This window comes from Aphidius gifuensis, linkage group LG4, assembly GCF_014905175.1.
Source record: "Aphidius gifuensis isolate YNYX2018 linkage group LG4, ASM1490517v1, whole genome shotgun sequence".
Lineage (NCBI taxonomy): Eukaryota > Metazoa > Arthropoda > Insecta > Hymenoptera > Braconidae > Aphidius > Aphidius gifuensis.
This window is the reverse complement of record NC_057791.1, coordinates 4,141,831-4,151,381: the sequence shown is the minus strand read 5'-3', so window position 1 is coordinate 4,151,381 and position 9,551 is coordinate 4,141,831. Positions and strand designations below refer to the sequence as shown.

At 25.0% G+C, this 9,551-nt stretch overlaps 3 non-coding genes across 3 annotated transcripts; all 3 read right to left on the bottom strand.

The window, feature by feature from the left end:
* Window positions 1–1,102: 1,102 nt before the first annotated feature.
* Window positions 1,103–1,174, bottom strand: Trnah-gug. The gene has a single exon. It is a non-coding gene; the product is annotated as a tRNA-His (tRNA).
* Window positions 1,175–1,510: 336 nt separating this feature from the next.
* On the bottom strand, window positions 1,511–1,582 carry Trnah-gug. Its single transcript has one exon. It is a non-coding gene; the product is annotated as a tRNA-His (tRNA).
* A 381-nt stretch (window positions 1,583–1,963) lies between these two features.
* Window positions 1,964–2,035, bottom strand: Trnah-gug. Its single transcript has one exon. It is a non-coding gene; the product is annotated as a tRNA-His (tRNA).
* Between the last annotated feature and the right edge of the window lie 7,516 nt (window positions 2,036–9,551).

Here is a 9,551-nt window from a genome sequence, read left to right as displayed (position 1 = left end):
TAGTTTAAAGAAAAGAATAAGAAAAAAAAAAATTTTCAAAAAAATATTGTGAAGAAATATAAAAATAAATGAGGTTAACGAGGCGAGTTAAATATATAATCATAATCTATTGGATTGTTATGGGAATTAGTGAAATGATCCGTGTGTCAATTGATTGGTAATAGTTTTGAAAAATAGTCGGCATATTGTTGTATATATAAAAACATCATGTATATATAAAAAGATTGCCGCTCTGCACCTTTACCTTGGTGTCACCCGCGTCGTTTTCTATCACCGGACGTGATTCATTGTTGTGTGCCTTTTTTACCCGTATTTTTGCTATTATAATCCACAGTAGCCGGTTCGTCGGTTTCTTTTTAACTTGAACATCACCAAGAAAAAAAAAATATATATATATAATAAGGAAAGCAAGTTTTTTTTTTTTTTTTTCTTCAAGCCTAGCACTTTTCGATTCTTCTTCATCTTCGTATTTTTTTTTTTTTCATTCAGAAGCTTTTCTTCCTGTCCTATGGCTTTCTGGCTTGCAGGTTCATATCCTGCCAATTCTTATTTTCCACACTTACATTCGTATATACATAGATAATTTTTCTTTTCCTGTTTTCTGTGTCGGCGTTGTGTTTACAAATGAAAACATTAAATTTATAAATATGTAGCCATTTAAAAGAAAAAAAAAAAAAAATGAATAAAATCACGTAATGATTTGAAAACACAAGTGAAAGCTAGTAAATGTTATCTTTTCATTCATGATTGATCAACCGAGTGGAAAAATATTGGTGTATATAAACATAATGCCGGTTGTCCGCTCGAATTATCAAAATGAGTAGTAGTAGTAGCCAGGGGCAACTTGCAACAGCCACAGATACAATTCACTATTGGCTCTGTATGCATATGTATTTACACAGTAGCATTTCTCTTTTTTTTTTTCTCTTTCTCTTTTGCCTTCCTCAATATTAAACTGACACGCAAGCAAAAAATTAAAATTAAAATTTTTCATAAATCATTCTATATTGAGTTCATTTATTTAATTGGTGAAAAATCTTTGAGATAGTTATTGCACAGTAGAAATAAGTTAAAAAATTTAGAAAAAAAAATGAGCTTTCCTTGCTGCGACCCGGATTCGAACCGGGGTTGTCACGGCCACAACGTGAAGTACTAACCACTATACGATCGCAGCTACTAGGGAGGATATATTTTCGACGGTGTTATTTGTTACAACACACTCTTGTTAAATAATTTCTAATATACATTAATATTAAGGCTGCTGTTTGTGTTGATTCAATCTTTTTGATTAGATGATGTTAAAGAATTATATTTATTATGTAAAATTAAAACTAAATTTAATTTAGAAGAAACATTTATTGTTAAAAAAACCATAATTTTAAAACTTTTATCAAAGAATTGTTCTCGTAAATTTTAGTTAATCTTAATAAAAAATTTATAATTATTCATAATAAATAAAAACTTGTCTGATTGATCAGTTAAAAAAAATAAAAAAAAAATGAGCTTTCCTTGCTGCGACCCGGATTCGAACCGGGGTTGTCACGGCCACAACGTGAAGTACTAACCACTATACGATCGCAGCTACTGGGGATGATATATTTTCGGCAGTGTTATTTTTTTTTTTCTAGATTTTTTTTTTCGCACACTTTATTTAATATCTAAGATTATCAGCAAAGACTGTTGTTAAATAATTTTTAATATACATGAATATTAAGGCTGCCGTTTGTGTTGATTCAATTTTTTTGATTAGATGATGTTAAAGAATTATATTTATAATATGAAAATTAAAACTGAATTTAATTTAGAAGAAACATTTATTGTTTAAAAATCAATAATTTTAAAATTTTTATCAAAGAATTATCCTCTTAAATCTTTGCTAATCTTAATAAAAATTTATAATTATTCAAAGTAAATAAAAACTTGTCTGATTGAGTTAAAAAAAATAAAAAAAAAATATTCTGACTGCTGCGACCCGGATTCGAACCGGGGTTGTCACGGCCACAACGTGAAGTACTAACCACTATACGATCGCAGCCGTTAGTCAGAGTGTATCCTCGAGGAAATTATTTTACTACTTGTTTGCTCAGCTGAACAAATAAAAAATATACCTCAACATTTCGATAAATATACATGATTTATCATTAAAAAATTATTTAAATCTAAAAATACAATACAGAAAATAAAAAATATTATTTTATTAATTCTTCAACTAATTTGATGGTTCAGTTTAAATAATAATTAATTAAATAAATTGGATATCAAATTATTTATTTATTTATTTCTATTGCTTTTATATTTTTTCTCTTGAATTATTTGCATATTGTTTGTCTGAACATCAATTTTTTTTTTTTAACATAAAATATGACCATGTACTATGGTCATTGATATATCAAAGCTTTTTTTTAATAATACTTTTGTTTGCTCTAATATCACTACAATATGTTATTTAATTCTGTATATATTTTTTATTTGTTTATTTTTTTTTCATCGTTATTTTTGTGTTTAAATACAATCATTCGCTTTTGTTGGTATTCATACATATATATAATTTAAACTTTTACTCCCAATGGAGCTTCGGACTTTACATGTACATAGGAAAATGGACAAAAATAAATAAAAATTTTGTGTAATCTCTATGGAATATTTATTTTTACGAATAAAAATAATGTGAAAATTTGCGTAAGAGAATATATGTAACAAAAATAAAAATAATACCGGACAATATTAAAGAGATAAAAAATAAATGATAACAATTTTTTTTGTTTTAAATTTATCAACAGTTGAAAAAAAAAGTAAAATAAATATTCATTAATTTAATATACATCAATAAAAATCAATTAAATAAAAAATGAAAAAAAAAAAAATAGTATTTGTCCAAGAAACGTCAAAAAAAAAAAAAGCCTAATTGGCAATTACACAATGCTGACTTGTCTTTGTTTCCTTTTTGTCATGGATATCCTCATCCTCTTTTTTTTTTTTTATATTTCTTTTGTTACTTTTTTGCTACTTTTATTGGAGTGTCTCGGTTCTCAGTATACAATACCAAGAGAAATATTAATTGCAAAAAATTCGAACGTTGCAAAAGTAAAATAAAGAAGAGAAAAAAATATATTTTTTTATCACAGATAGAAAGACACTTGTCGCGGTGAAATGAAGAAAAGTACCGCGTAAGGTGAGTGGTTTTTTTTTTTTTTTTATAAGTGTGAGATGAGGTTATTATAATTATAATAAAAAAAAAGAATATAAAGAAAGAAAAATATAGAGGGTATATAAAATAAAATAAAAAAATTAAGGAGTGTGCAAAAAATAAAAAAAAGACGAAAAAGAATAATAAAAGAATGGAAAAATATATATGTTTGAAATAATAAAAAAAGAGAATAACTAAAAAGAAAAATTTTTGAGGTTTATAAACACTTGGAAGTGATGACATGATCGCATCTACTGTGTTTCACAAGGACATATACAATATATAAAGTTGAGTAATGCGTCGGTATCACATCAAAAGCACTCGAAGTATACACGCCTTGGGGTGTTCACTTTCTCACCCCCTTATATTTCTATTACCTTTCTCATTCCACATTTATATACTGCATATATATATATACAACCCTTATATTATTTTCAACATATACTCTATAACCAACTCCTTACTACACAGTTGACGTGAAAACTTTGACTCATGCTTTCTGTTTGTAGCTTTGTTTGATTTCACATTCACGAAGATAGCTTTCACTTACGCGTCGTGGACCAAGATTAAACAGATTCGAAAATGTATATGCCCCTTTTTTTTTTTTATCTCAAACACTACTTCATGAGAGGCGCAATGCTATTTCATGTTTGATATATATATACTAACACCACTACTCTGACACTTTGTTGAAAAACCCTCTCGACATGGCACATCATTGCCAACTCAAAACCCCCTAGTGCAGATCCAACTTACACGTTTTTTTTTTCATTTTTCTGTGTTTACTTCATTACTGATAAAGACATTTACTAGAATTCGCACGCATCAAACAATTTTATATATATATTCATCTTTTGAATAAAATTATTCACGCAATTTTAATTATTATTTATTTCCCGAATTTTTTATTTTTTTTATTTTTAATGGTATTATTATTATAAATAAAATTATTTCAAGTTGATACGCGTGAATAAAAAAATAATATAAATTATTCAGTATATATTTTCAATGAGTTTTAAAAATATACATTTTTATATATTTATTTAAAGTCGTCATTGTTATATTACTTATTATTATTTATATAAAATATATTATTGAAAATAGCATAAAATTTATAAATTATTTTTATTATTATTATTTGATATGATTGTGTTCATTTGAAAAAAAAATCAAATCATCACTATATATAAATATAATAAAATAATAGTTAATATAAAATAATAAATTTATAATATATTTTATTCTAACTTGATAATATGTTTTATATAAATATATCAGTATATATATATATTTTTAATTCTTGAAAGAGTGAATTATGATAAAAAGCTAGACAGACCGTCTAAAAAAAATTATAAATCGATTAGTATATTTTTGGGGTCATTAAAATTTTTTGTCCACATTATAACAAGTTTTAAAATATATTTTTTAAATAAAACTAAAATTAAATTCTTTAAATATAATAAAATATAATTCAAAATTTTTTATGTAGGTATATATTAACGTGATGGAAAATAAAAAAAAAATTAATAAATGTATTTTTTTATTCATGATAAATAGAATGTTTTGGATCAATTGATACGAATAGATATTGAGGAATTTAATAAGGATTAATAAATGCGTATACACAATGACATAAAACATGTATAAGGGATATTGAATATAATCGTAATATTGAGGACAATGATGACAGGGATCAATGAACGAGTGAGATAAATAATAAGAGTGAGATTATGTATATAAACAGTGATATATATATAGAGACAGTAGTATATAGTCAGTGAATCGTGCGGGCGGATAGTATTCGCACCATGATTCAAGAGGGTAATGAAGAGGTGTTGAACCGTGTACAGTAAAGCCCTATTGCCCAAAAATCCAAGGGTCTTTCGCATAATAACTCAGAGTTCGCTCATCAGTTACGGGTTTTAACCAATTATTCTAGACTATATACAATATGTATACAAAAATTTTAACTCACACCTCAATTTTAACACCTTTATAAATATATATATAACAATGAAAAATAATATATATAACTACATCTTTTCATACGCATGCATAAATGTAAAATATAAAACAAAAATTTTCGAAAAAATATATTTTTAATCTCTAATAAAAAAGATGGATATATTAATTTATTTTTTAAATTTTATAAAGATTTAAAAAGAGATAAAGTTTATTAAAAGATATACATATAAAATTATTTAAAAAAACAGATGTATTTTATTTTTATTTCAAGTGACATTTTATCAGATGGAAAATATATTTTTTCGACAGGATTACGTTGTCGAGTTGAGTCAAAGATTGAAATACCGGAATTGCGGTAGAATAAGTACTGAATGAATATAATAATAAAAAAAGATAAAGTATAAGGTACATGGAGAGAAAAAAAAAAAAAAAAACGTAGAATATATGGGAGAAATAAAAAAATTGAATGAAATAAAGAAAGGTAGATGAAAGCAAGAAAGGCAACGACTCGAAAAACAGCATGAGTCCACGACCAGGTGTCAATAATCCGCCCCTAATTGTCAAATGTAGAATAGAAGGTGGTGCCGTTAACGTATCCCTCGATGATTCCCATTAAATGACGCTAAATAACTTGTTTGTATACAACCCCTGCTGATTTGCCGGAAACTCTTACACATATATTTATTATATTATACTCATTTTACTATTCATACATATTACCGATCCGTAAATTAACACGTGCAAAATCGACATTTTAATTAGACATATTTTCAATCAAATATTTTTTTATTCATTTCATATTATGACTGGATATTTTTTTGATGGCAAAAAAACAAATTGATAATTATATTAAATATATATTTATTTGTCTAAAATAAATAGCTAGAGACAAAGTAGAAATAACCATATATAGTCAGACACATGTATTTATAGACAGTGTATCGAAATCAGTATCAAAAGCTCTCGTGTATATAACGACTCAAAAGTTTGATAAGGGATCATTGCAACACGAAGAGGGTTGAGTGAATGAGGTGAGGGTGGTTTTGAACATGTGTAATATACTTGCAAAATAAATATATATTTGCATGTGTATTTGTGTGTGTACAGTGTCTATCTGTCTGATGGGTAAAATCGAATTCAATGCGGATAGAGGACAGATACCCAACCCCTGCAGATATATATCGACGTTTTCCTCTGATATCACCACCAATCATCGGTACATAGTCACGTTGTCATTGCATACTATTGCTTTTACTATGTATACATATATTCCTCTTCTTTTTTTTTATCTTTAGTTTTTTTTTTTTTTTTTTGTTCCTCTTCCTCAGCACTCAGCAGATCGTTTGAACATACTGAATCTATTTCATACACCCTCTATTAGCCCAAACGAGAAGATTCTATCGACACTAATGGCGGATAACGCCTGACGAGATTTTTTCACTCTATATCTTATACTATCTCTCTTTTTTTTCTATTATATATTTTCATTTTGAACTCGTTTTTTGCACGACCACCGAAAGATCATCATCTTTACTTGAAAAAAAAAAAAAAAAAAAAAAATACGAGAGCTCTTTATTTCGTAAAGCCAACCCCGATTCAAAGATCAAATCTTTGACACACAGAATATGATGAAAAATTGTGATTAAAATCATCATTCATCACTGCATCATCACAATTTTATATACTCATTTATTAAAAATTTTTTAAAATAATTTTTTTCATCACAAAATTCATTATAAAAAAAAAATAATATATATAATTTTATTTGATGTATTAATTTGATTTACTTTTAATCAATTTTTCTACAGGCACACGATAATTGGTAAAAAAAAAGCATATTTTTCTCTGTGTACAAAAATAAATAAATAAATAAAAGGAATATTAAAAAAAAATTGTAATTTACATAAATAAATTTTATGTTATATTTTTGTTTGATTAATTTATTGCTTTGGACAAGGTTTTATTTATTTTTTTATTTACAATAGGAAACACGTACATATACAATTTGCATTTTTTAATGTTTCATCTATGCATTTATTATTATTATTTTTATCTACATATACATATTTCTTTTGTTTTATATATTATTTAAAATGTACATTTTCATTTATTTATTTATAATATTGAAATTTATATATTTTATTTAATAATAAGGGTGCAGTAATTTATTTATTTATTTTTTCCGAATTAAGTCACACTTAATATTGTTAATATATATAGGAGAGAAGACATATATCAATTGTCATTTAAAGATGAAAATTTATTAACGATTTAAAATTTTAATACGCGGAATATTTTCTCTATTTTTTTTTTTTTTTCAATAATATAATTTTAATTAATGAAAAATAACATTAAAAAAAAAACAAAAATTGTGTCTATATATAAACACGTGTTTGTGTATTTTTATTTATTTATTTTACGTACAGATTTTATTTTCACATTGAAAGTATACAATGATTATTTACACTAATTATATTACATTTTATTTTATTACAAAAATGCATTACAAATATTTTTAATATTTATTTTACTAATAATATATATAAATTTAATTCATAATAATTTTTACACATAATAATTATTAATTTAACATTTTATAAATTTTATTAATATATTTTATTTTACAATATTTACATTAAATTATAAACATTAATATTAATAATAAATATTATATTCATTTAATATTAATATTATTTATTAATTGACACATAATAGTGATTGAAATAAGTACTAATTAAATATATTATTATATTTTGTTTTAGGTAAATTTATTATTATACACGGATTGTTTACATAATTTACATTAATTTTTACGCAACCTAGAGACTTTTTAACACGTGAAATGCCTTCACGAAATTCCCCAGGTTGCGTCGATAAAAAAGAAATGCTCGTGTAAAGAAAAATTACCCCCGTGTAAAACTAATCCGTGTACGCTTTTTATGTGTAAAACTTTTACCTTTAAAATAAATATGTGTAATATATTTAATTAATTTGCGTAATTTTTATATGTGTAATTTTTAATGTGTAAAATAATTATGTGTAAAATAATAATGCGTAAATTATTATGTGTAAAACTATGCTGTGTAAAATTAAATGTGTAAAATATTTATGTGTAAAACTAAATGTATAAAATATTTATGTGTAAAATATTTGGTATAAATTATTATGTGTAAAATATTTATATGTAAAATTAAATGTATAAAATATTTATGTGTAAAATATTTAGTGTAAATTATTATGTGTAAAATTATTATGTATAAAATTAAATGTGTAAAATATTTATGTGTAAAACTATTTAGTGTAAATTATTATGTGTAAAATTATTATGTGTAAAATTAATTGTGTAAAATATTTATGTGTAAAACTATTTTGTGTACAAAAAGATTGTGTAAAATAAAAATGTGTATATATTTACTGTGTACGAATAATGTGTAAATAATCAATGTGTAAATAATCAATGTGTAAAACTAACCCTAAGCCCAGATTTTATTGAATATTTCATCAACTATATATATCTTATTATTTATTTAATTTTCTCTTTTTTAAATTTTTTATTTCTTAAAATCTACTATCACACCGATTCGTACATATTTTGTATTTAAATTATTTCTAAAATTACATATATAAATTTAATTTCTTTAATAAATTAAAAATCTACATAAGAATTAAACCACCAATTTATTAATTCACATCATAATTTATAGCTTTTATTTTTCTTTTCCTTGTATTTATTAGGGCTTCATGCGGTACCGAGACTAGTCTCGGTCTCGCATGCGTCGTCTCGCGAGACGCGAGACCGAGACCGAGACCGAGACCACCTTGAATCAATAAAACGATACCGAGACCGAGACCGAGAGTATCGACTGAAAGTCTCGCTAGTCTCGCGAGACTCTGAAAATTTTAAATAATATTTTTTTTTTTCCTCTTACCGTATCGAATCATATTGAAAAGAACTGTTATATTCCCACAGTAAGACACTGCACAGTAGGGCACTGACGCCAGAGTCACAAGATATTTACAAGCCTTATGTATCAATGAAAATTGTGAATAAGTTACGCCAATTATATTTTCCTCAACTGATATTTTTGTATTTGATGTTTCAAAGCAATGATTTACTCAAAAACATATCGATGAAGTAAAAGAAAAAAAAAAGAAAATATACTATTTGTTTATGGCATTTCTAAAGACTTTTCAGACTAATTTAACGATTTTAAATTTTCAAGATTCACTTTGAACATCGTTTGTCTTTCATTTTTATTTTTTCTGGAAACAAAAGATTATGTCTAATGTATTTGTTTACACAATTAGACGTTCTGATGCTTCATCCTTGAAGTTGTTCAGTTCCTCTGTGGTCACGTTGAAGAAAACATCAAATTTTTTATGAATTTAATAAATGAAA